Source organism: Chionomys nivalis, chromosome 9, assembly GCF_950005125.1.
Source record: "Chionomys nivalis chromosome 9, mChiNiv1.1, whole genome shotgun sequence".
NCBI lineage: Eukaryota > Metazoa > Chordata > Mammalia > Rodentia > Cricetidae > Chionomys > Chionomys nivalis.
This window is the reverse complement of record NC_080094.1, coordinates 67,405,732-67,432,345: the sequence shown is the minus strand read 5'-3', so window position 1 is coordinate 67,432,345 and position 26,614 is coordinate 67,405,732. Positions and strand designations below refer to the sequence as shown.

Sequence of the window (26,614 nt, the reverse complement as noted above, 5' to 3'; positions counted from 1 at the left end):
AAAAAAAAACCCACAGGGATGACAGCCACACAGAGAACATATTCAGGCCCATTTGCTTTGTTAAGTATTAAGAGCATTTGTCGGTTATCATTAAGTATGAATTTTTAAATTAGACCATCTGGCTGGAGTGATGGCTTAGAGGTTAAGAGCACTGACTGCTCCTCCAGAGGTTTTGAGTCCTGAGTTCAAGTCCCAGCAGACACACAGTGGCTCACAACCATCTATATGTGAGATCTGGCACCCTCTTCTGACAGGCAATCAAACATGCAGGCAGAACACTGTATACATAATAAATAAATTTATAAAAAAACTAAAATCAGACTATCCAATTCGTCTTTTTAACTTAGATTATTAGAGTAATGTTTGGACTTCGTTTATGTAGATGCTAGACTTTAGCTAGAAAACTGAGCAAGATAGATGAAATAATTGTTGGACAATACACAGGGCAAGATTGTGACTCTAAGACAAACAAATGTTGAATTCTATGGGGTCTTTCAGCCCAGCCTAATATCCAGAGACAGTATTCAGGGCATAGAGCAAGATGAGTACTCCATCCCCCAAGAGATCCCTATCTTTACTGAGTGAAGAAGACAGAGGTGGGACTGCAGGGTTTGTGTGTGTGTGTGTGTGTGTGTGTGTGTGTGTGTGTGTGTGTGTTTAGGGGGAGGAGATGGAAATCCTATCAGGAAGGAGAAGCTATCCCGAGAAAATCTTGGCTTATGTAGAAGTATCCCTTTGTACCTCGGGCTGGGTACTACTGATCTTGCTACAGAAAGCTGAAACACAGTGAGGCCGTGGCTACAAAGTGTTAGTGCTGGAAGCAGTTGATGGCGCAGGTTCCTGCATGTACACGTGGCTGGAAATAGTGTAGAGAACGGAGCTAGAGAAAGGAGACCTTCAAATTAACACTTCAATAATTCCTATGAATCAAAACAAATGCCGGAGTCTGGTGTGATGGCTGCCTGTGTCTCTTGGTCTTTCTGTCCAGACTAGCTAGTTCTTACAGCAGGGAAGTTTCTGGGTAGTCTTGTGTAGTGGCCCCAGGTTCTCAGGGCTTGTGTTCTATCAAGCCTGTAAAAACTGCTTTGCCTATTATGACCCATCTCTTGCTATGTGGCGTTGCTTTTCATTTTGTTGATTATATGTGAGGGTCGTTCTGCTTTTCCTGTACCAGAAAGGTATAAAGAAAGAGTAACGGCAAATTTATAGATATTTTAAAAATTGCTTATGTTCGAATATTGATGCATAAGACAGCATGGTTTATATAAAATCTAATAAATATAATATTTTCAAAATAATAATGGTTATAAATAATATTTAGAGATACAAATACCAAATGCAATATGTTACAAAAATTTGTAACTTTTATTGGTGGTGAAGTTAAAGGCACTAAAGAAAAAGTTTTCCATAGTGCTATTAACAGGCATTGCTCGATACCTTATTTATTTACTTATTATTTAACTTATGTATTTAGAGGTGTTGGGCATTGAACCTACTGCCTTGCACAGGCAAGTGCTGTACCACTGGGCTACATTCCCAGTTCTGAGTATTTTGATTGTATTATGAGCCAATGAATGCAAAATTTCAGCCTAAGATTAGAAGAAATAAAAGACTGGCTAACTATCATAGTGTGAAATGAACAGTTAGGGCCTATTTGAACTTAGAGACCATACATGTGTGAAAACGTAAGTCCAGAATTTCTCTTCTAGTATATAGCTGTCTTTGTGTGGTTTGTGTAAGCTTCCTCTAAGATTGCAACATTTGGAAGTATAAGATGTCCATAATAAAGACAGTGGTGGCTCACATCTTTAATTCCAACACTTGGGAAGCAGAGGCAGGCAGATCTCTGTGAGTTTGAGGCCAGCCTGGTCTACAAGAGCTAGTTCCAGGACAGCTAGGGCTGTTACACAGAGAAACCCTGTCTCCAAAAAAATAATATTAATATTGATGATAAATACAAAATAAAGATTGAAACAGTCTATCCTGCAAGACAGCTCTGTAAACAGGATGTTAAACAATTCAAAACAGCCTTAGAAAGTTCCTGAAACTGACTAGATTCACTGGGCCCTTCCTTGTCAAAGTAAGCAAAAAGAGTCTTAATTCCTTCTCAGAGGAGCAAAGTCAAGCTGCAAAGAAGACTCTCAGAGAAGGAAAGATGGTAAGACTCCAAGACCAGCTCAGCTGCCTGGAGGAAGCAGAAACCAGCTGAGCTGCCTGGAGGAGGGTTAGAGCAGAGTCCTGGAAGGGAGAGTCTCCAACCTGCTGAGCTGTCTGTCTGCAGGCTGTGCAGTGTGCTCCAGGTTCCCAGCTTTGTGAGCTGTCTCCAGGCTGGAGTGGCTTTTGGTGATGCAGCTGTCTGTGAGTCATTTCTGCTCCTGGAAGTCACCCCCTCATCCGTATTCCTGTAAGTAACTCCAGTCAAACTCATTGGTTCACCAAACTGGACTTTGGTGATATCCACACGTTGATCTGTTGTGGGATCCATACCTGGGGTGAGTAGACAGATGTGTGTTGTTTCTCCCAGGAAAAGTTTTGTCACTTGATGTGTGAGGCCAGTGAAGATAGAACAACTGGGTTAAATCAACATAGAGGGACATGGGACATAGAAGTGTCTAGGTGTCTAGGTGGTAAGAATCATGAGTGAGTCCTAAATATAACCCCAGCAGCACAGACACTGAAACAATTAATAAATGGGACCTTCTGACACTGAGAAGCTTCTGTAAAGAAAAGGGCATAATCAACAAGACAAAGTGACAGCCTATAGAATGGGAAAATATCTTCACTTACCCCACACCAGACAGAAGGCTGATCTCCAAAACATACAAAGGACTCAAGAAATTGGTCATCAAAAGAACAAATTATCCAATAAAAAGTGGAGTCCAGACCTAAATGGAGAACTCTCAACAGATGAATCTAAAATGGCTGAAAGACACTTAATGAAATGCTCAACATCCTTAGCCATCAGAGAAATGCAAATCAAAACAAGTCTGAGATTTCATTTTACACCCGTAAGAATGGCCAAGATAAAAAACACTGATGACAACTTATGCTGGAGAGGTTGTGGGGTAAAGGGAACACTTCTGCTCGTGGGAATGCAAGCTGGTTCAGTCCCTTCGGATATCAGTATGGTGATTTCTCAGAAACTTAGGAAATAACCTTTCTCAAGACCCAGCAATTTCACTTAAAGGATGCTCAATCATACCACAATGACTATGTTCACAGCAACATTGTTTGTCATAGCTAGAACCTGGAAACAAACTAAATGTCCCTTTACTGAAAAAAAACACAATGGAGTACTATACAGTGGAAAAAAATAATGACATCTTGAAAATTTCAGGCAAATGGATGGATCTAGAAAACATCATACTGAAAGAGGTAACCCAGACCCAGAAAGACAAACATAATATGTACTCACTCATAAGTGGCTTTTAGACATAAAGAAAAAACAGCCTATAATTCACAATACCAGAGAACCTAGACAACAAAGAGAATCCTAAGATTTAATCTACATGGGACATAAATCTAATCTACATGGGAAGTAGAAAAAGACAAGATCTCCTGAGTAAATTGGGAGCATGGGGACCATGGGAGAGGGTAGAAGGGGAGGAGAGAAACAGGGAGGGGAGAGGGGAAAAATATATAGCTCAATAAAAACAATTAAGAAAAGAATCATGAGCCGGGATGCTATACTTTATTATGCCATTCCCAGAGCCCAGCTCCAACTAGGTGATTGGGTAGAACGGCTGAAGAGATACATATTTACAAACAGAAACCAATGAACTAGATGGGAAAAGCCCATGATTGTGAGAATGAGAAGATCAGGGTTCTCAAAACCAAGATGGAAAGTCAGAAGGTAAACTTCAGCATCACACTGTAGGAAAACATACCTGTGTTCAGAGCACAGGCAGGGTTTAGTGTCAGCTGGTAGCCGCAGTTCATAGACACTCAAGGATATGGAAAGGTATTGAGGCTCAGGAAAGGTACGGGCACATGCGGTTTCTTAGAGAGAGGTGGCATGGCACTTAGGAGGCACCATGGACAACTGAAGATGGTAAAGTCTTAGCTAATTGGTTTTCATTTTGTAAACTTTCCCTTTGGATTTTAACCCATCACAGAGAAGTGTTTGAGACCTGCCTGCTTAGGGTTTTATGAGCTTTTGGTTCTGTCTTGCCCGGGTCCAGAAATCATCAGTGTTCCCGAAGCCTACATTGTTCTGCACCCCAGTTATTATCCTTTGCTGCCCAGGTAACCACCACTCTAGTCATTTACCATAGACTGATTTGGCAGTTGTTTGAACTTTGCAACTGTATCCCATGTAGTCCTTCAGACTTGCCTCCCTGTGATTAACCTTCGCTCTGAAATTCATTCATGTCTACTGACAGTTCCTTGCCGCTGCCAATTGTTTTCCTTGGGATTTTTTTTTTCTAAAATTTCACTAATGATAAAAACTTGGTTCATTCTATTTGCAGCTCTCATAAGTAATGCCGCCGAGACGTTCTGCCCCCATGCCCGCCATTTTCTTTGGAGACAGGATGTTGCTGTGTAGCCCAGACTGACTTTAAAGTGGCAACTCTGTAGAGCTGGACTTATTTTACCTTTACAAGAATTCAAGGGATTGATCTCAGGTCACCAGGATTACACAGCAAGCTTTTTAAACCACTGAGCCATCTTGTTAGCCCTATCATAGATATTCTTTGGAAAACTTAAATTTCATGTATTAATGTATTTATTTAGCATGTGTTTTTATATGTGGAGCCCAGAGCACAAATTTTGGAAGTCAGTTTTCTCCTTCTGTCATATTGGCACCAGGAATCGAAACTCGGGTCACCAGATGTGGTAGCAAGTGGTGTAACCCCTTGAGCCATTTTGTTGAACTAATTGTAGTTATTCTTCAAGGTGTGTAACTAATTGTTTCCTAAAGGTAAGTTGCTACAATGTCCAAATTATGATGCGAAACAAAACAAGAGTGAGATAGCCTGGCTGTGAGATAGTTGGGTAACCAAAAGAAATTAATTCTTTTTTGTTGTTGGTGGTGGTTTTTCGAGACAGGGTTTCTCTGTAGCCTTGGTGGCTGTCCTGGAACTAGCTCTGTAGACCAGGCTGGCCTCCAACTCAGAGAAATCCGATTGTCTCTGCCTCCAAAGTGTCGGGATTAAAGGCATATGCCACCACCGCCCAGCCAATTAATGTAATTCTTTAAGTTCCAAATATTTCCCTATAAAAATGAGAATACCTATAAAATTGTTGTGGGGCATAAATGAGTATGTGTATTCATTTATACTTTTGTGACCCCTTTACAAAGGGTTATATGAATGGTTTGGCTTAGTATCTGGCCCATAGTAAGTTCTCAGTAACTGGTAGCTGTAATTAGTTCTTCTGTTTGTGAACCTACAGTTATTTCTAGAAACACTGGGCAGCTAGCTCACACATGTTCTTTGTGTTGTGGCAGGTTACCTTTCAGTCACAGCTATTTCATTAAGCTGAAAAAAAAGGTGTTTGAATAGGTTGACTCCATCTTGCATCTTGTTCCTTCTTTCCTAACCACAGTCTTTCAGCATAGGAGTTCATAGGAGTGCTTGTTTAGCATGCGTGAGGCCAGAAGTCCACCCCCAATGTCACTGAAAAGAATAAGGCAGGTAGGAGTCACTTGATTTTAAAGCATGTGACATAAGGGGAGTTAACTGTGGCTGAACAGCAAGACAAATTGGAACTGCATTTTTTTTTTTTTTTGCATTTGATTTTTCTCATTTGAAGCCTTCAGACTGTTGTGGGGGTGGCGTGGGGGAAGAAAATACATATCTCCTCACATCTGCTAATCAAAATATTAGCCATATAGCCAAATGGATTTGGCTCAGATTAAGATCCCAAAGGCTCATCATGCCACCATAATCGTTATTGTATCAATTATGATTCATTTGGCTATCCACAATGTGTCTGGCATTACATTCGAGGAGGAAGTGGACGATTTATAGTGATGACTTCAGCCATTTTGCTTCTGTCTGAGAAGGACCCAAATGCTGTTAGAGAACAGCAGAAATAAGTGATTAAAATTTTATCACTCAATAGCGATACAATTATAAAATAATTTGACACAGAAATGGAGCCAACACTTCTGGCGTGTAGTGTCTTCATCTCGAGGTTGATAAAACTCCATTCCAGGGACAACAGTGTTATACAACCAATGCTTAAGTGACCACCAATGTGTGCAAAAGCTGCGCACCTGGTCATTGGTAGGGAACAGCAAGGCTTATGCTTGTCACCTAACTCCTAATGCAGTGTTCTCCCCTTTACCACATTGCTCTTCAACCTCTAAGATCACATTCCTAGGAAAGCAAAGCACGTTAGACATTGTATATGGTCTCTATAGCATTTTATATTCTTTTGGATGTTTTCTCAGACAGTTAGTTGAGCCAGCAGCTTTTATTTGTTCTCTCGCTCTTGTGTTGGTCATTATCAGTAACGGTGACTGAGGATACGAATGGCGTTGGTGGCTCGCTCTGCCTTGTTTGGTGAAAGACTGAATAATTCGAAGCACTTCTGGACTTCCCAGAAAGGATTTCGTTTGGGTCTCTCTGCAGGATGTTGGAGAGCTATAGCGTGATGAATCCAGCAGAGGGAGGACAGAACATTGCTTTTCATTTCCCGCAAGTTTCTCCTGGTTGTACTGTATTTTCTCCCCAGCTTTTAATAGAGTCCGTGACAATGGTGAAGAAAACATTATCTTTCCCTGCCCTTTTGGGGAGACAGGGAATGCTTCTACATAGAAGTTTTACTTAACTTCCTGGCCAATAGGCTGTTAAATCAGCTGGCTTGACTGATTCTTTAGCATGGTGGAGTTTGTTTGCTTTCACGGGCTTTTCTCCGTATCGTCAGGCTAATTAAACCGTTTGAGGCCTGGGGTTTTAGCTCAGGGATACAGCTCTTGCCTTTCACAGATAAGGCCTACCTTGGATGCTAGCATCTCTTAAAAAGCAGTTAAAAGAGTCTCAACATTGTGCATTTTACATACAATTAGATTCAGTTCTCAAGTGGATCATCTCGCCTCTAAAAGCTACTTCTAAGAAACTATAACACTAGCAGCAAGATTTAGAGTCATCTGATGTCTTGATTTTCTTCTGCTACTTTATTTTTTGGCCATTTGTTTATTCACTCCAAAGAACATTGAAAGAATAAAATAGTGGATTTTTCTCGTTACAGTTTTCAAGGGCAGGGGCTATGGAGATGACTTGGTAGGTAAAGTGCTTCCCATAAAAGCATGAGAACCTGAATTTGGATCCCCAGTACCCACGTGCCAAGTAAATGAAAGCGTGGCTCTGGAGTTTACTGGCCGGTTAGTCGGGCTGAATCAGTGAACTTCACGTTCAGTTGAGACCATGCTTCAAAAACTGAGGTGGACAGTGATCAAGACAGGTATTGGATATTGACATTTGACCTCCATATGCAAATGTACACAAAACGCACTCACCTTCACACTAGCTCATAGGTAACACACACACACACACACAAATTAAAAAACAATCGAGTGCCAGTGATGTGATACATTGCCCAATCATTTTGTCCTCGGTCTTCAATACACCCTCACATTCTTTTTTGCTTGTTTTGCTGTTTGTATCTCCAGAAGTTGAGGGAGAAAACTGAGTCCGATTGACACTGGTCTTTGTGAGTTCAAAAGGACAGGCACAAAAACAGAGTACTACACATTTTTACTGGGGGTAGACAATTTTGTGTGTGAAGGTGCTTTCACCAGAAGTGTCTATGGTGGAGCATTTGTTGGACTCTGCTGTGAAGGAGAAATACCTTCCATGCAGCCTGCTCCATTGTTCTCCCTGCCTTTTCTGCTTTTTTTTTTTCTTTCATGCTTCTTTCCGGGGAGGGGCCTGTGAAAGTGGCGAGAGCAGCCCTCCAGCACGCGAGCACAGTGCATTTTTAGACCACAGCTGCTTGGTCCATCCCTAGGCACCGAAAATATGCGGGGCAGATCTGTCTCCCTCTGAAAATTTCCAGCACAGGTCTGCCCTGTTTCTTTGGGTTTGGGTCGTTTGGTAGAGGAAAAGCAATAACGAAAACCATGTGAGTATATACACAGGGAGAAGGGGATCTGTGGAGAAAATGTATCCCCGCCATTTCCAGAGACTGGGTTCCATTGTTACCTCTGATACAAGCACGGCCATTTCTCTGTCATATTTTGTGAAGCATACAGTTATTCTTTCAATAAAGGTTCCTGTTCTGTTTTCTCAGGCTAGCTTGAAGTGACCTTCTTCCCCTCTCAGGCATAAGAATTCTAGCTGACGGGAAGAACTTCACACATAGGGAGGGCAGAGGACATTTCAGGACTGCATGAGAAGAGGCACCAAGACAGGAAAAACATGGCCTGTATAGATAAATGCAGTCTGTTCAATTCTCTTGAAACATGGATGGAGAGAGGAAAAGGAGGGTGTGGGGGTGAATGAGGGGTGCCATTTAGATGGGTCTTCCCTGAAGTAGATGAAGGTCCCTAGGGTGTTTGCATAGCTGACGACACACTCACATAGTTCCTTAACAGCAGATGGGACATGGAAAATTCATTCTCCTACTAACCAGGTCAAAGTTTAAGGTGGTGACTTTTAGCCGCTTTCATTTTAACTGCGGCCTAGCAGCCTTCCTCTCCCCTGACCTAATGGATCACTGGAGCAGGGCCCGTATTTACATTCACCAGTGAACTCCCGCCACCCGCCTTAGTACATGGTTGCTCAGTGGGAACTGAAGTGAGCAAATGTGATGGGATACAATGCATAGGGATGGGAAAGCAGTGGATAAAGTCAAGTCAAGGCTGGGGTCTATAAAGTAGGTGTGTTTACTGAGCACTCTTGGGTGTGAACCAGAAGCATGAAGTAGGTATGTTTACTGAGCGCTCTTGGGTGTGAACCAGGAACATGAAGTAGATGTGTTTACTGACCCCTCTTGGGTTTGAGCCAGGAGCATGAAGTAGGTGTGTTTACTGAGCCCTCTTGGGTGTGAACAACAAGCATGAAGTAGGTGTGTTTACTGTGCCCCCTTGGATGTGAACTACGAGCATGAAGTAGATAGGTTTACTGAGCCCTCTTGGGTGTGAACCAGGAGCATGAAGTAGGTGTGTTTACTGAGCCCTCTTGGGTACAAACTAGGAGTATGAAGTAGGTATGTTTACTGAGCACTCTTGGGTGTGAACCAGAAGCATAAAGTGGAAGTGTTAATGAATACTCTTGGGTGTGAACCAGAAGTGTGAATACTTTACACATATCACTGCACTGGCCTGTATCACCCAGCTGCCCTTTCCAAGCCTCTCCCAAATACTGCTTTTATGTAAGAGTATGCATCATATCTTTCCCATCTTTCAGAGGTGGAAGAGAAGCTTTGAAGATGAAGCTCTGGGATGATCAGGAGGCTGTCATTTTATAGCTCTCATAGCATTGTTAATGAGTCTAAATGCTGTAGACTGAACAGATCCTCTCTAGACTCACCTATTCAAACATGGGCTTCATGTTATTTCTCTAAGATTTGGGCCTTGTGAATGTGATTTGGTCATGAAGCTGGGTTATAGACCTTGTCCAAATGATATCAAAGCAGGTAAATACCCATGTGTTCACCGTGACCTAAGATTTAAACTATAGAAGTTATGTAAGGAAGTGTGTGAGATGTTCTTTGTGATCTTGAATTAGACATTTCTTTCTTAGATAGAACCACAAAGCATTGTGATACTTAGTTTTTGCCAGCTTTACATCATCTAGAATCACCTGGCAAATCAGTTTTTTCTTTCTTTCTTTGGGATAAGGTCTCATTATGAATCCCCGGATGGTCAGTAATTTACTTATGTAGAGCAGGCTGGTCTCAGACTCACAGAGATCCATCCATCTCCATCTCCAGAGGGTTAGAGATAAAGGTGTGTGCGACTACATCTGGCCATGGAAAAGGAGTATTGATTAGGTATTGTTCAGGTTATGTTGGCCTGTGGACGGTTCTGTGCTGTATTATCTCGATTCTGTAATTGCATGGAAGACTTGCCCAATATGGGTGATGCAATTCCCTAGGCAGGGGTCTTAAGTTGTGTGGGTGGACATAGTGAGCCAAGCGCTAGCATGCATGCTTCAGTTGTTCTCTGCTCTTGACTGAGATGCAATGAGACTAGATGCTTAAGTTCCCCCTGCCTTGGTGTAATTGGGAGCCCAGTGAGCCCTCTGATGGGTGGTTGTCCAGGAGTACTGCCGAGTTCATTCCATGGTACACACAAAAAGAGTATACATCCTATACAGAAGATCTACTTAGGCCGGGCGGTGGTGGCGCACGCCTTTAATCCCAGCACTTGGGAGGCAGAGGCAGGCGGATCTCTGTGAGTTCGAGACCAGCCTGGTCTACAGAGCTAGTTCCAGGACAGGCTCCACAGCCATAGAGAAACCCTGTCTCGAAAAAAAAAAAAAAAAAAAAAAAAAAAAAAAAAAAAAAAAAAAAAAAAGAAGATCTACTTAGACAGAAACATGAAGGACAGTTGGAGAAAGAAGCCATTAAGAGAATGATAGTCAGAGATCTAAGGCAGGGGACCTTAGAGCAGGAAGCTCCCTGAGAGTGAAAATAGTGGAGATCGTAATGGTTCCCAAAAGAGAGTAACAGTTACAGATCTGACTTGGGGGTTGTAGGGTAAACCAGCCAGAGAGAGAAAGAATACCCTGCCCCAAACTTGACCCCAAGACCAGGACCAAGGGAAAAACACCCTGACCTTGCTACCCCAAGACCAGGACCAAAGGGTGAACATTCTGACCTGGACTTGATTTTAAGACCAACGCTAAGACCAAAAACCAGAATCCTGCCAATACCTGGGCTTGCCAAAGAATCTCCCCAATTCTTAAACTTACCCCAAAACCAGGCCACAAAAATTCCACCAATCCCAGGCCACCCTGGAAACTCCTCTCACCCCAAGAAACTCTATATAAACCCTGCCTTCTGTTCAGTTCCTGCTGCTTCTTGCCCAAGCAGAGGCAGCCACCCTTGATGTAGGTGGGTCATCTGTCTATCTGTTGCTTTCATTGGTTAATTATTAAAGAAACTGCTTGGCCTTTGATTGGACAACAGCTTAGATAGGTGGAGTAGACAGAATTGAATGCTGGGAGGAAGAAGGCAGTGACACAGTCACCATGCCTCTCCTCTCTGAGACGGACACAGGTTAAGATCTTTCCTGGTAAGCCACCACCTCATGGTGCTACACACATTAATAGAAATGGGTTAATCAAGATATGAGAGTTAGCCAAGAAGAGGCTAGATATAATGGGCCAGGCAGTGTTTAAAAGATTACAGTTTCCGTGTAATTATTTTGGGTAAAGCTAGCCGGTGGCTGGAGCCAGGTGGCGGGACGTAGCCACCGCTCCATCTACACACCCTCCAGGGTCTTCTCCTCCCAATAAATCTCTTGGGTGAGGTTTGTTGTGCCAAGTGACTGCATGGTATTCCTTGGCTCCTAATTGTGAAGAGTCCTTTCCCTTCAGATCTAAAATACTTGCTTTGGGGAAACCTTTCCTCCACTACAACAGAGTTGTAACACTTCCATTAGGGAAGTCTTTCCCTCAGAGCTGCAGGGCTGCCAGAATGACAGCCACTGGAGAGCTGAAAGTAGAAATCCCCAGGGTTCTAGGTAGTAATAGGTACAGACGTGAGGAGGAAAGCCAAGGTGGCAGCCACCACCCTCCAGGAGTGAAAGTGGAGATCTGGAGGGTTCCAGACAATCCCAGTTACAGATCTGAAAGCAGCTAACAGGGAACATAAATTATAGATCATTGAGGAAACAGCAGCACGAGAGAGAGAGTGAGAGAGAGAGAGAGAGAGAGAGAGAGAGAGAGAGAGAGAACAAAAACTGCAAACTTTATTAGAGCAGATAAAGGGCTCTCATCAAAACAAATTTCTAGGAACTCTCTCCCCTCTGAACTCTCTCTCCTTCCTGATTGGTCCTTCCTAATAACCTGTCTGGGATCAGTTCTTTTCTGGATGTGTTTGTGCAATTGCATCCTCCTCATGGAAGGGAGGAAGAACCACCAGGAACAAGGAGTAGACCCTCTCCAGCCCCTTCTCTCCTTAATTTGGTTTTGTTAAGGCATTTTATTATAGCAACAGGCAGCAAAACTAAAATAAGCATGAGCCTTAAGATAAAAACACATTAGACTTCATCAGAAGCAAACACTTGGTCAGGGAGGCTTTTTATAATGAAGGTAGTGGCTGCTGCAGAGACTCATAGCTGTTTTAAGTGATGGGGAGGCTTTGCTGTGAGGACCGAGCTATGAATTAAGCATTTGTAGCAGCTTCACTCCCAAGGCTCAGGGAACATCACAGAAGGGGCATGAAGAATGTAAGACCTGGACAATGGGGAGGCATGCCGTGAATTGCTGGCTTTCTCAACATGACATGCCTATTGCACAGGTAAGCTCCCAGCAGCTGTGGTTGCCTGCATAAGAGCTACCGAAGGTTAACACAGTTAAAAATTACAGCAGGTGGGGAAAGGGATCCCATTGTCCCACGCCTAGCTGAGGTGCTATTGGCAGTTGACGACTCTGGAGGAAGGGTCCCTTCATGCAGTGAATGATTCCACACCCATGTGGATATTGTAAGTACAAATTATTAAAATAAAAAAAGAGAACATGAATTTGGGAAGTAGATACATTGGAGGAGATCTGGGAGTTGCTGGAGGGAGGGAACTGGTGGTAGATATGATTAAGATAGATTGTATACATTTAACTTAAAGAATTAAAAAACAAACTGTGTTTCTGATACTGTCTCTGCCATCAGTACTCTAAGTAGTAGAGCATGTTACACGACGTTAGGAGTCCAAGCTCTTAGTTCTTGTATTTTCCATTGTAGTCTGTATCATAAACAAATATTTATCTCATTGAAAAAGCAAAAAAGAAACAAAACAAAACTTATGTTATTCAAAAGACACTAAAGGAAAAGGGAGACATATGCTGTAATGAAATACAGATATATATGATAAATACTTGTTTCCACTTTTTAATCAAGAACTCATATAGCTGAATAATAAGATATAATGCAATTATGCAAAATGAGCAAATGAATGGAAGATTTGAGCATATTTCTTCACTTTGTCAAAGACATATACAAGTGGCAATAGTCTTAGAAAATTCCTGCAAGGTAAGCTCGACTCAGAATCCAACTCTTAAGGACACGCATTTAAGCTGATATCCATGTAACAATTTGTAAAGCTTTCTTCGTAATAGATATGATAAGGAGAGAATCAAATTATCCATTGAGTGGTGAATGAATCCATCATAGTAAGTCCACATAGTGGAGTACAGCTCAGGACGGAAGGATGAAATTCCTGACATGCAATAGCATACGTGAATCTACAAAGCATTATTATACATAAAAGAAACTGTAGATACAAGATTTCATGCTGCATGATTTTACTTATCTTGAGGAAAGGTCCAAGTATAGGAATAGCTAGCAGATCAATGATTGCCAGGGGCTGCTGGGGATTGCCTGCCAAGAAAAGAAATTTATACGGTGATATCAATGTTTTATATTTTTGGGATGATTTTAATATATACATTTGCCAAAAGTCAATTATACACTTAAAAGTGAGTAGTGAATGTTACTTGATGTAAATTTTACCTTTAAAGCACAACACTTATTCAAGGAAGAAAGACGCTCTCCAAAGGCAAGTGGCCTCTGCATTAGCAGAGGTGGGAGAGAGCCTTTGAATAGAGGTTGAAGAGATATTTGGTACTGAAGAATTTGACTATGCTTTATAGCTTAACTGATCATATAACCTAATATTAACTGAGCTGAGAGGGTAAGAAGACCTGTGACGTGTTCTTTTTGGTGACACAGAGATTGTTCTCTGAACAAATTTAAACAGTTGGTAGAGAAAAGGCCAAAGTTAGATCCCACGAATCATGGTTGTTTGGTGTACTGGGTGCACAGAAAAAGCATCTTTTAGAGGGGATGAGGGGATGGTCCAGTGGGGGAAGTGATCACTGAACAAAGAAAAGGACTCAAGTTCAGAACCCCAAATACCCACATAAAAATCTGAATCATAAGAATCATCCCAGTACTGAGAGGCAGAGAGAGCAGGATCCTTGGGTTTAGCTGGCCAGTCAGCCAGTGTAAACAATCAATGGGCTCTGAGTCAGTGAGAGACTATTTTTTTTTTGCAAAAAGATTAGGAATAGAAGAATATACACAGTCTTGACCTCTGGCTTCTCTATGTATACGTACAAATCCATGCGACTTTTAGAAAGGTAGTCATGTGGTCCAGGATCAGCAGGCAAAAAAAAAAAAAAAAAAAAAAAAAAAAAAAAAAAAAAAAAAAAGCCAGAATAGAGTCATGGGAAGAGAGTAGGGGAGAAGGGGAGACAAGAAGTAGCCAGCTATTTAGGTCTTGCTTATAGGGAAAGCTGTCCACTTGAGTGGACTGAGATGATAGTGAGCTGTGTCTTATTTTTATAGCTGTTACAGTAAGGAACAATTTCATATTATATTCTTCACCACCACGTGTGCATGCTTGCGTGTGTGTGTGTGTGTGTGTGTGTGTGCTAAGATTTCAAGTAAGACCTTGTGCATGTCAAGCATATCCTCTACCATAGAGATATATCCATAGTCCCCTTTAGGCTTTTATCTTTGTATTACAATTTGTTTGCATATTATTATAATCTGATATTTATTTATCAAGTATAAAGTGCCAGAAATAGTGCACAGTCCAGTGATGAATAAACAAAATATGGCTTCTGCCCTCCTCAGATTTATAATTTAGCAGGAAAAGGAGGCGATTAACTGGTTTTTGTTCTTAATTATATCTCTGGAAGCTAGCACATTGCTTATTAAGTGCTTAATAAATATTTGCAGATAGACACATTTTATACTGCCTATGTCTGTGTTTGTGGGTATGTGTGGATGGATGTCATAATCTTTAAAGTGAATGATTCTTATTTCTTTGCTGTTTGTGGATTTACTATGTTCTTCTTAATTAAAAAATTCCCTAGAAATCTTTCATCTTGCCTCTGTCTTCTGCTGCATGATTTATGAGGGTCTAAAGATTTATCGAAAAATCCTGTCGCCTAAAATGTTTTGATGGGGCCGGTGAACACAGATCTGCTTTGGAACATCTGCCTTCCCAGGCCTGCTCAGGAAGGAGACTTGGGGGGCCCTGGGAAGTCAGAGCCCAGGTGGTCTCTGGAAAAGACCGACTGTGAAACACACACGATGCTGGGTGAAAGACCCCCAGCCCTGCTACATTGCCTAAACCCAGCTTAGCCGTTGTAACGCCATTTCGCAAGGCCTTTACACAAACAGGTATAGATTCAGGGCAAGGCCAGTGCTCTTAGGCTGACAAACAGGTTATCTGTGGTCAGACATCTGGCCTGGGAGAGGAACAGAAAATTCTGGGGAAAACCACATGCACCCTAGATAGAGTCAAGTCAGTTATTATCAGATCTTCATGTTCCTGAGGAACTTATCCTCAAAGTGAACCCATCGCCTCATTCAAACTGACCAATGAAATCCCTGTAAGCCGCTACTGCCCGCCCTTTTTCCTATAAAAAGACCCTTTCCCAGTCTGCCGGCGCACAAGGCCTCCCGAAAGACTTTGTCGCCCGCAGGTACTTGTGTCTTCCTAATAAACCTCTTGCGATTTGCATCCGTGGTCTCGGCTTGATCCTTGGGTCCAGGGGTCTCCTCCTGAGGGAAGGTCCTCTTCGGGGGTCTTTCACTGGGGCCTGTGAATGCGGTGATTAACTAGCTTCTCTTACCTCTGTGACTCCACAGGACTTCAGAATACCCAGAGAACATGTAGTTGTGTTCAGTGTGATCAGCAGAAGCGAATGAAGATCTGAGGGAGCACAAGAGTCAGTTGACCGGAACTGCCTTAGAAGTAGAGGCAGAAACAGCAGGAAATACAATATAGATCATAGTTCTCTGTGGTGGGTAACTCACAGGAGACTTGCTCTTAGAGTAACAGAAACTACAGGTAGGAGTTATAAGACAGTAGTCACTGGACACTAGTTACTTCTCATATTGCTGGAACAAAATGCTGGACAAAAGCAATTCAAGGGAGGAGGGGCTTATTTAGCCCCACAGTCGTGGCATACGGTTCATTATGGCCTGGTTGTCATGGCCACCGGAGCTTGAGTTGACTAGTCCTATTGCATCTGCAGCCAGACGCAGACTAGCACTTAACCTGCTTCTCCTATTTAAGTTCAGGGTCCCATCCTATGGAACAGTGCCACCTACAGGTAATGTGGCTCTTCTTACTTCAGTTAACCTTGTCTAGAAAATTCCTCACAGGCATGCTCAGAGGCTAATCCCATCTGGGTAAATCATCAAGGTACACCCAGGGACTTGTTTCCAAGGTAAGTGATTCTGGATCCACCAAAGATGACACCCAACCCTAGCCATCACAAATTGTGTGCCAAAAAATAAAATCTAAAAGGCAGAGTGTTACTCCTGCCTGCTGATGACTCAGTGTCTGAGGTGGGGGAGTGTTAGACTGGAGAGAGGGCCCCAGGAACTGCTGTCTATAGTTTTCAAGCTCTCCCAGGAACAGAGGACAAAGGTTTGACTGTAGCAGGCAGAAAGTTGGTCTTGTATTAAGGCTGGATCTTGGGTTTACTGTCTCTTAATTGACAGGAGAATCAGAAAACTAAAACACTAAATCTAGAAAGCTAATTATTGGAGAAATGAAAGATCTAAGATTTTTCAGTATTCAGATGCAAAGTTTCAAGTTAACACCCTTCTTTGAGTTTTAGTCTGGACACCGGTCTTTGACGCAGCGACATTCCAGGGTCTTTAGCAGAAGCAAATAGGGTATAGCGGCACATGCAGCTGGGTAGGATAACAAGGTACTCCCAAACAAAGCTTGTGATTAACTCTAGAAACCATAGAAGAAAGTAATTTAGCAAGCAGAGCATAAAGAGACACAGTGAAGAGGAATAGTGGAACCTTAAGAGCTTGGGAAAGTAGAACAGCCTGAGAGATATTGAGGGCATTCGTTGTAGCCCCCGCCCCCCAGCCACGTGAGAAGAGGCAAACAACGATGGGAGGGTGTCGGATATTATGTAGTTGAATATCCAAATCTGAAAAAAAAAAATTGGAAAGAACTCCTTGAAATGAAGCCATTGAAATTAAAATTCAACAGAATGGTCAAAGAGTAGGTAGGTCAGAGCGAAAATAAGAACTGCTGTATTGGAAGGCAGAGTTAGAAAAAAACCAAAATTAGCAACTGTAATATGGAAATGGAAAAAATAAAAGGAAGAGAGGTACCAACCAGGAGGTAGACTGTGTAGTTGGGCATATGTCTGATATAATCGGGGCTTCAGAGGACGGGAGAGAAGAGCATAGACAGGCAATAATTTAGGAACATTCTGTAACTGAATGTGAGATGTGTAAGCAGCATAGAAATCTGAAAAAGCGGAAAAGAAAAATTTTCTCCAGTCTGATAACTTTTTTCCTTATTGTGCTTTGATAATAGATACAATTACTGATAGATTTGGATATTATAATGTCTGTTTTTTTCTTTTCCATCATTGAGAGAATTATACATATTTTAGCTAGATACTCATATTTGTCATCACATTTACTAATTTAAATGTTGCCAGCATGATAATAATACATTCTCTTGGTGGTTGAACTGTGCTGCCCAGTGCAATAGCCACTGGCTATGCATGTGTAACGATCTGCTTCCTACTGCTGTGATAGGGCACTAATTCAAAGCAACATGGGGAGGATAGGGTTGATTTGGCCGACAGAGGCTGGATCATAGTCCATTGACGGAAGCTAAGGCAGGAACGTGGAGGCAGGAACCGAAGCAGACGCCTTGGAGAAATGCTGCTTACTGGTTTGCTCACTGTGGCTTGCTCAGCCTGCTTTTTTTAAAAAACCACCCAGACCCACCCACCCAGGTGAGGCACCACCTAGAGTGGGTCAGCCCTTTGACATCAATTATTATCAACAAAAAGGCCCCACAGACTAGCCTACAGGCCAATCTGATGGACTAATTTTTTCAATTGAGGGTCCTTCTTCTCAGGTGACTCTAGCTTGTGTCAAGTTGTCAAAACTATTCAACACTCTGTGTCTCTTAAATTTAAATTTGAATGCATGCTAAATAAAGTAGATGAGAAAATTCAGTTTGTCAAGTCAGAAATTCAATAGGCAGAAATATGTAGTCATATTGGTTACAAATATGCAGACACATGTTACTACTTTATTGGATTATAAATATACAGGACATGTGCCAGCACTGCTATATTGGGTTATATATTTAGTGACATGTGCAGCCATTACTGCATTATAACATAAATTTATAGAATATTCCCACGATTGCAAAATACATAATCTGAGTATCTGTTTATATTATCGGAGTTTTTCTTTCTTTTTTTTGTCTTATTTCTTGTTTCTCTTTGTAGGGCCTAAAAGGCTTCTCTTCCTTCCATCATGAGTCTCATACTTGAGCTCCCCCAGTGAAAGAATTACAAGAGAAACACATACAAATGCCCTGCATCCAAGCTTTCCAGAAAGAATTGTGTGTGGCTGTGCTTAGGTTATTGAGAAAAAACACAGCACATATAGAAGTAGGATGGGACACGGAGAGTATGTTCTCATCAATGTTTTTGATCTTGACAACTTATGCTGGAGAGGTTGTGGGGTAAAGAGAACACTTCTGCATTGCTGGTGGGAGTGCAAGCTGGTACAGCCCCTTTAGATGTCAGTGTGGTGATTTCTCAGAAAATTAGGAAACAACCTTCCTCAAGACCCAGTAATACCACTTTTGGGTATATATCCAAAGGATGCTCAATCGTGCCGTAAGGACATGTGCTCAACTATGTTCATAGCAGCATTGTTTGTCATAGCCAGAACCTGGAAACAACCTAGATGCCCTTCCACCAGAGAATGGATAAGGAAAATGTGGTATATTTACACGATAGAGTACTACATAGCAGAAAAAATAACGACATTTTGAATTTTGCAGTCAAATGAATGGAGCTATAAAACATCATTTTGAGTGAGGTAACCCAGACATAGAAAGACAATTATCACATGTACTCACTCATAAGTGATTTTTAAATATAAAGCAAAAAAAAAGAGAAAGGAACAGCCCACAAATCACAAGCCCAGAGAGCCTAGACAACAATGAGAACCCTAAAAGAGACATACTTAGATTGAATCTACATGGAAAGTAGAAAAAGACAAGATCTCCTGAGTAAATTTGGAGCATGGGGACCTTGGGAGAGGGTTGAAGGGGAAGGGAGAGATAGGGAGGGGAGCAGATAAAAATGTAGAGCTCAATAAAAATAATAATAATAAAAAAGAGTATGCTCTCATGCTAATGACCGAAGACGGGGGACTGAACAAGGCCTATTGCATGGATTGTTTCTCTTCACAAACTTCTGAGGGCGATGCTAACACCTATCAAATGCACTGCGTTTCAAATACATGTTGCCTCTATTGGTAACAATAGTCCTGCAAAATGCATATCATTGCTCCAATATTGCTGTTAGGAAAGCCAAGGCTTAAGAGTCACTAATAGCTTCTCTTTGGAGATCCCAGGTTTGCTGGACTTTACAGCCTCGATAGTCATTTCCCTCCAGTTCAGGAGAATGCACCAGAAGTTTCCAGAGACACCGTCCGTCCTTCACATTCTCTAAAGATCAAGTGCAGAGTACATTGCTATAGTCCATTCCAGCTTTTGGTGGTGACACCCCAAAGAAATAAAAATAGAAATAACGACAGCAGCATGTGCTATTTGTATTGAAGAGCTTGGAAATCACTTTAGTGATGAAACCCCTAGTATTAGTGATAGTCTAGTGACCCCAGTGTGTTCTCTCCTTCAGGCAAAGTTTGGCTGGCTGAGCAAGGATGAAAACGCCATAGATGAGAATCTTCTTATTTGAATAAATTAGCAATGTCGCAACATTAATTATCCATTGGAGCTATTTTTAACTTAGAGTACTATGCAGAGCCAAGCTGAGGACGTTGGGTGCAATCTTTTACTTTCTGCTTTGGATGAAAATTCTAGACTCCCAGCTATGAGAAGCAGATAAGACTTGAAAACTGCTCTTTTCTAAGCTGCTCAATTAACTATAGACTTTGCACTCCCTACCACTGCTTTCTTGTTACCCCACAACCTCCCATAGCCCTCCAAATATTTATCCTATTCTCTGCGATCTTTCAGTGAGAAGTTTTGTTCTAAGATGAAACAGAATGACGAGAGAGTGAATTAGAGCCACAGACACTTCTCAGGCCCCAAGTCTTGTTTTTGAGGGTTGACTCTGGTTTATTGGGAATTAGAGCTCCAGAGTTGTTTTGGATGGTAATCCTGTCTAGAAACACTGAGAAGTGTGAATTCGTATATTCCAAGAAGGAATCTCTAAATAGCTAGCTACAATATATAAATAGTTTAGAGAACTGAGAACACAGAGCATTCTCCTGGGATTGGTTTATCATTAGCCTCAACACAGTGCCCATCATACACATGCTTCCTCTGAGGTCTCCTCGGTCCTTAGATCACCCCCATCTCCTCCCTTATCTCCACTCCTTTTGAGTTTGGTTCAATTTTCCTGTCATAGGAAACTCATTCCGGAGTGTCCATCTTTGAACAGCATCAGTAATTCTTACGTTCTTAAATGGACTGCTTTTAAGGAAGATTCATTTTCTCTTTCACATAGAAAGTCATTCTTAGCACATCAACTTGGTTGCATTTTTATGGTGGAATGTCCTGTGTGCTTGAGAGATGAGACTGGACCATGATGCAGCCAAGGAGGCAGAAGCCTCTGTGCGCTAGGATTCTAATGAAGGAAGACGATGCTGCGTGACAGATGAGAATGGACCATGACCATGGCGTAGCAAGGGAGGCAGGAGCCCTGTGCTCCAGGCTTCTAATGAAGGAAGATGGCTCTGCTCAGCTTAAGAAGGTGCAAAACTCTGTTCTTAGAGCACAGCAGTCAGGGCCATCTTAATCAGAGCAGCTGTCCTTGCCTGCCAGACACCCTCAACATGATAAGATCAGGCCTGTTGACTTTCCTATGAAGAAAGGCGAAGTGGGGGGAAAGCCATAAAACAAGGCCTGGCATTGGTGGGGTACACTCCTTTAATCCCAGCACTCAGGAGGCAGAGGCATGCAGATCTCTGTGAGTTCGAGGCCAACCTGGTCTAGAAGAGCTAGTTCCAAGACAGACTCCAAAGCTATAGAGAAACCCTGTCTCAAAAAACCAAAACCAAAAAACCAAACCAAACCAACCAAACAAACGAACAAAAAAACCTCTCTCAACCAAGATTCTAGCCACTGACTGTGCCTGAAGACCCTCTCTAAATCTGTGCTGGCTATGTTGTCTGGTGAGGTGGTATGGTACAGCGTATGGAGGGTGGCAGGTTAACTAAATAAAGGACGCTCTGTCTAGGAAGAAAGAGGGAAATCCTCATTTGTGCTAGAATGGGAATATTTGGTGATATAATTGGTTGAGGTCACCTGTGCTTCAGTAAGTAATCCTCTTGCCCACGCTTTTCTAAGCGAACCCAGTAAATTCACTAGCTCCCGAGCCAGACCTGGGTGGAATTGTTACTTTTGTCTATTCTCAGGGCTCTATCTGGATGGGGGTTGGGGGGCTCAGGGCTCAGTCTGGGTGGGGAGTAGGGGGCTCGGGGCTCAGTCTGGGCAGGGGGTGGGAATCTCAGGGCTCAGTCTGGATGGGGAATGAGGGACTAGGGGTCAATCTGGGTAAGGGAGTCTCTCAGGGCTTTGTCTGGGTGGGGAGTGGGGAGCTTAGGGCTCAATCTGGGTGGGGGTTGGGGGACTCAGGCCTCAGTTTGGGTGGGGAGAAGGGACTCAGGGCTCAGTATTGGGGTATGTGGGGGCTCACAATTCAGTCTTGTGGAGTGTGGGGGACTCAAGGCTTAGTTTGGGGGAGGTGTTAATGTTTGTTCGTCTCTCCCAAGGGAAAGCTTCAACAACAGAAATGTTTTCTCCTTTTGATGCAATGAATACAAATTTTCACGAATATCGATTATTTTAGTCAAATCTAAAGAATCAGCCACTTCATTTATTCATTCAATAAGATGTTTTTTAAAAATCATGTATTTTAATATTAGGAATGCCTTTGAAGAAATAGTTATAATTTGATACATTAGCCAAGGCAGGGACCTTTTTGCTTAATTCGTTTGCATACATTATTAGTTCATTGCCCTCTGCTCTTGACTATGGATATAACGGGATTAGCCTTTTCAAGTTCCTGAAGCCTGGACTTCCTCACCGTGATAAGCTATAACTTGGAATGATGAGCTAAAATCAACCTTCCCCTCCTAAGCTGATTTGTGAGAATAGCTGGTCCCAGCAACAGAAGCAAGACTAAGCACATCCCCACCCTCTTTCCCTTGCTGGTGTCTAGATTTCTGTGGCTTTCAATATACCAACGCCCAGATACCTTGTATTTTGCCACGCAACTAGTCCATACACCCAAACACTGCACCTATTTCCTGTAAAGGCACATTTTGGCTGATTCATTGGACACACACTCTGTGCTACGAATGTTCTCCAGAAATGAGCCACACCTTACAACTGAACTTTTCACAAGGTTGGTTAGAGCATCAGTAGTGGTAGAGAGGTTGAGATGCTGCAGGTTCAGAGCCTAAGTACACTTTACCATGCCCTATCTTTATCCTCCTCAGTAGCGGTTCCTCACCTGCCCATGTGTCTGGTCTAACATTCTTGTGGCTATCAGGTGAAACCTTTTGGAATGTAGTAACTTGCCACCAGCTTCCACCACTCAAAAACTAGAAAGGATGTCAAAGAGCATCCGAGGACTGTAGTAAAGATTTTCCCTCTTGGCTGTAACCCACCCATTTATGTTTCCACCGTCGTATTTGAAAAGGCCCCAGTTTACAATGGCCCTGTTATTACAGTCGGAACTTGGTGTTTGGAGACATCTGAATCTGTGTCCTCTGACTGCTGTCACTTGTATCTGGCTCCAGAATAAACTCCAGTATTCCTTTAGAGGTGAGGGTCGTGTCTTTGCATTAACAGTTTTCGTGTGTGGTTAACACGATTATTGAGCTTAGCTTGCTGTCTCTACTTCCGCACTGCTCAGGATCCCCTGCCCGGGGAACGGTGGAGCCACGGTGGCTAGATCTCTCCACCTCAGTGAACATAATAAAGATAATCCCTTGAGCATGTCCATAGATCATTCTGATCAAGGCAATCCATCGTTGAATCTGCTTTGCCAGGTGATTCTACATTAGGTCAAGTTGATGATCGAAACCAACCATCATAAAAATGTAAGAAGCATTTGGACTACACTTTGTGAAACTCTCGTTTAAAAATTGAAACTGCACTAAAATAATTTGGCTCCACTTACTAAGAAGGTTTGAAAATTTGTATTAGACATTTTATTTCCACAGCCTTTCTAACTTGGGGACTTACAGCAAACTCCTAAGGACAAACGCAGCTGTGCATTTGAGATGAATGACTCCAATGCTTAAATCAGTACCCTCCTAATTTAACCAGAGGAACATTCACTTATGATTCTAGGACTTCATTCCTATCATGGCTTCACTGTTCTTGGTTCACAGGTAGTTTAGGCAGGGTAAGTACTGACATCTTAGCTTTCTGAATGGGTCTAGACTTGGAGGCATGAAATCATACTTAGTGCTGTCATCATCAATAGTGGGTTCCTGCCAGGCAGCTCCCCCCAGCTCTGAAAGACAGCACATCAGTTTGTTCTTAGATCCTGAAGAACCTGTAATGACCACTGCCCATGGAGATGTGCATCATTATTTCTTTTCTTGTGAGAGTGGAGTATCCAGAAATCAAACAATTTTTATTTTGATATTCCTATATTTCAATAAGACTAAGTTTAACTACATGATGAATTGCTTTGGTGTAGGAAGGAGGGAGTTGATTCCTCCCACTCCTGCCCAGACTACTGAGGCAGCAGGATGTGATCTGCCCCACTGAAAATGGTACTGAGCCACATGGCTAACACAGATCAGAAATATGGGTTAATCAAGATGTGAGAGTTAGCCAGTGAGAGGCTAGAGCAATGGGCCAATCAGCTTATAATTTATGGAGACCTATGTGTGATTTTCTTTGGGGCTAAACAGTTGTGGGGTACCGGGTGGGGCAAAACCCCCAGCAACAAGCAGCCCCCCCTCATGTTACACTTTGGGGAATGAAAGCTGGTATAGTATTTCTGGAAATTAAGCAAGTAGCACAAATAAAACCACACTGAATGAGCAAGTTCTATTTCCAGTAGCTCACAGAGAGTGTCCTCTATGTGCATCCAGAAGAACAGTGCTCAGTGTTGGGAGTTCAGGGGAAATCTAGATGGTCTTCAGTATAGTGAATAGATGACGTAGCTACAGCAGTCTACACTGTAGTAGATAATCAGTGGGAAGACACAAAACAGGGATATATATATATATATATATTTATTTATAATAATATATAATATATGTTTCCCTGTTGGAGAAAATACAAACAAAATAGGCAATAGGCAAGCATATTTATATGCTTATATAAAATAACAAGCCATTTTATGAACTATATAAATATAATACATAAATTAAAAATTTTAGGTTGTGGTCTGTTACCGTGTGTAGTGGGAAATGTCAGTGCCCATCAAGGTGGATGGGAGAAAGGGGGCAATAGAAAGAAAGGAATCACATAATCTGAGGATGAAATATACATTCCTTTTGAGCCCTTGGGAATAAAGCAATTCAGAACTCAAGAATGAGAAAGCATATTCTCAAAAGAAAGGCCTGCATTTTCTAATCTTGATCCACGCAGGAAATTTTATAGCCTCTTTCTGTGGCAAGAACCATGATAGGTTTCTGGTTTTAATCATGTTTAGATTTATTGTCAAGGCTCGAGTCTTAGAAGAGTATAATTCAAAAGTTTTCTTAAAGATATGTCTTAGTAGATCTTCAAAAATCAACTTTGTGGAGATGTAATTTACATAGAATACATTTTATGTACTTTTTAAAGCTCAATTAACTTCCAGATTTGTAATTGTCCTCCCCAGTTGGTGTATAACACATCTCCATAACTGGCACGATTCCCTGGAGGTCATTTCCAGGCAACCTCCCACCCAGCCTGAAGCCTAATGGGATATTTATTGTTAGTCATTAGGGTTACATGCCTTCACATTTCTTGTGAGTGGGATAATACAATACGACTTTTTTGGGGGCAGTCTTCCTTCATTTAGCATAATGCTACTGAAATTCAAATATGACATATATATCAACAGTTCATTACTTTTTTACAGTTTATGATATGACATTGTATGGAAATCCTAAAATTTGACAATCCACTCACTTGCTGGTGGGCATTCAATTTGTTTCTACGTTTTGGCTGCTATAGGTAAAACTTTAGAAGTATTTGTGTATAGACCTTGTGACAGGTAAATGTTAACTTATTGTATTGGGTGCCATGTAGGACAGGTTATTCATTTTTGTTTGTGAATTTTCAGTTGCTGCCACATTATTGTTGACAAGATTGACATTTGCCAATGCATTGTCTCAATATTGGTTTAAACAGTGAGATAGCTTTACAACCTCTGCCCTAGACTCTGCAGCCACCGCCATGTCGATGCCTAAGAAGAACCAGGCTGACATCTATGAACTCCTTTTTAAGCAGTGATGGTTGCAAAGAAAGATGTTTCATATACCCAGACACCCCAAGCTGGCAGACAAGAATGTTCCCAATCTTCATGCAATGAAGGCCAGGGACACCTCAAGTCTTGAGGCTATGTGAAGGAGCAGTTTGCCTGGAGACTTTTCTATTGGTACCTTATGAACTAGGGCATCCAGTATCTCTGACATTACCCTGACCTACCTCTGGAGGTTGTGCCTTCCACGCTGTGTTGCAGCAGTCCTGAGACTGGCAGCTTTGGCCCATAGGTCCAGAGGGTGGGCAACCTGCAAGATTCCCAAGAGGGGAGGCAGAACAGAGATGTCTACAGGAGTGCTGTTCCTGCTGGCGCTGGCAGGAAAGCTGAATCTGGGGCTGGCTCAGCAACTGAATTCCAGTTTAGAGGTAGCTTTGATTGAGGACGAGGTCAATCACTTCCGTGGAGTTGGAGATTATATTGTGTTGAAAAACTTCAAAGAAAAGAAATTCAACGATAAATTCATGAATGTGCGACTCTATTTCCATCTTTTTCATTTTGTCCCACGGGTCTGTATGTAGGAGATTATCGTTATTAATGAAGCTTTAGAATGAGTCTTTTCATGAATCACTGTAAGTGCTGCAAAATTTTTATTTTTTAAAAATTTAAATAGCTTTCTATCTAGTTTCATAACTTTGAGTATCAAGTTGTCAATTTCTTTACAGTCTTGCTGGAACTTTGCTCGACATCTCATTGAATCTCTAGGTCTATAGAGAAACTCCATCTTAGAAGCGTCTGAATAAGAGGCATGGTGTCTGCTCACATCTCCTTTTGCTCCCCCTGAACTGTTTCATGGTTGTCAGCGTGCGTGTGTAGAACATATATCTGTCTCCTACGCAAAAGCTATTCGTTTTGTTAATTTTTAAAAACTTATTTTGTTAACACAAACAGATTTATTTTTATGCAGGACTTGTATATTAGACTTGACAAATTTACGTATTATCTATAGTAAG

The 26,614-nt window shown here is 41.9% G+C and overlaps 1 pseudogene; it reads left to right on the top strand.

Annotated features, from left to right (window-relative positions):
• Positions 1–25,576: 25,576 nt before the first annotated feature.
• Positions 25,577–26,121, top strand: LOC130881022 (40S ribosomal protein S10-like; annotated as a pseudogene).
• The last annotated feature ends 493 nt before the right edge of the window (positions 26,122–26,614 follow it).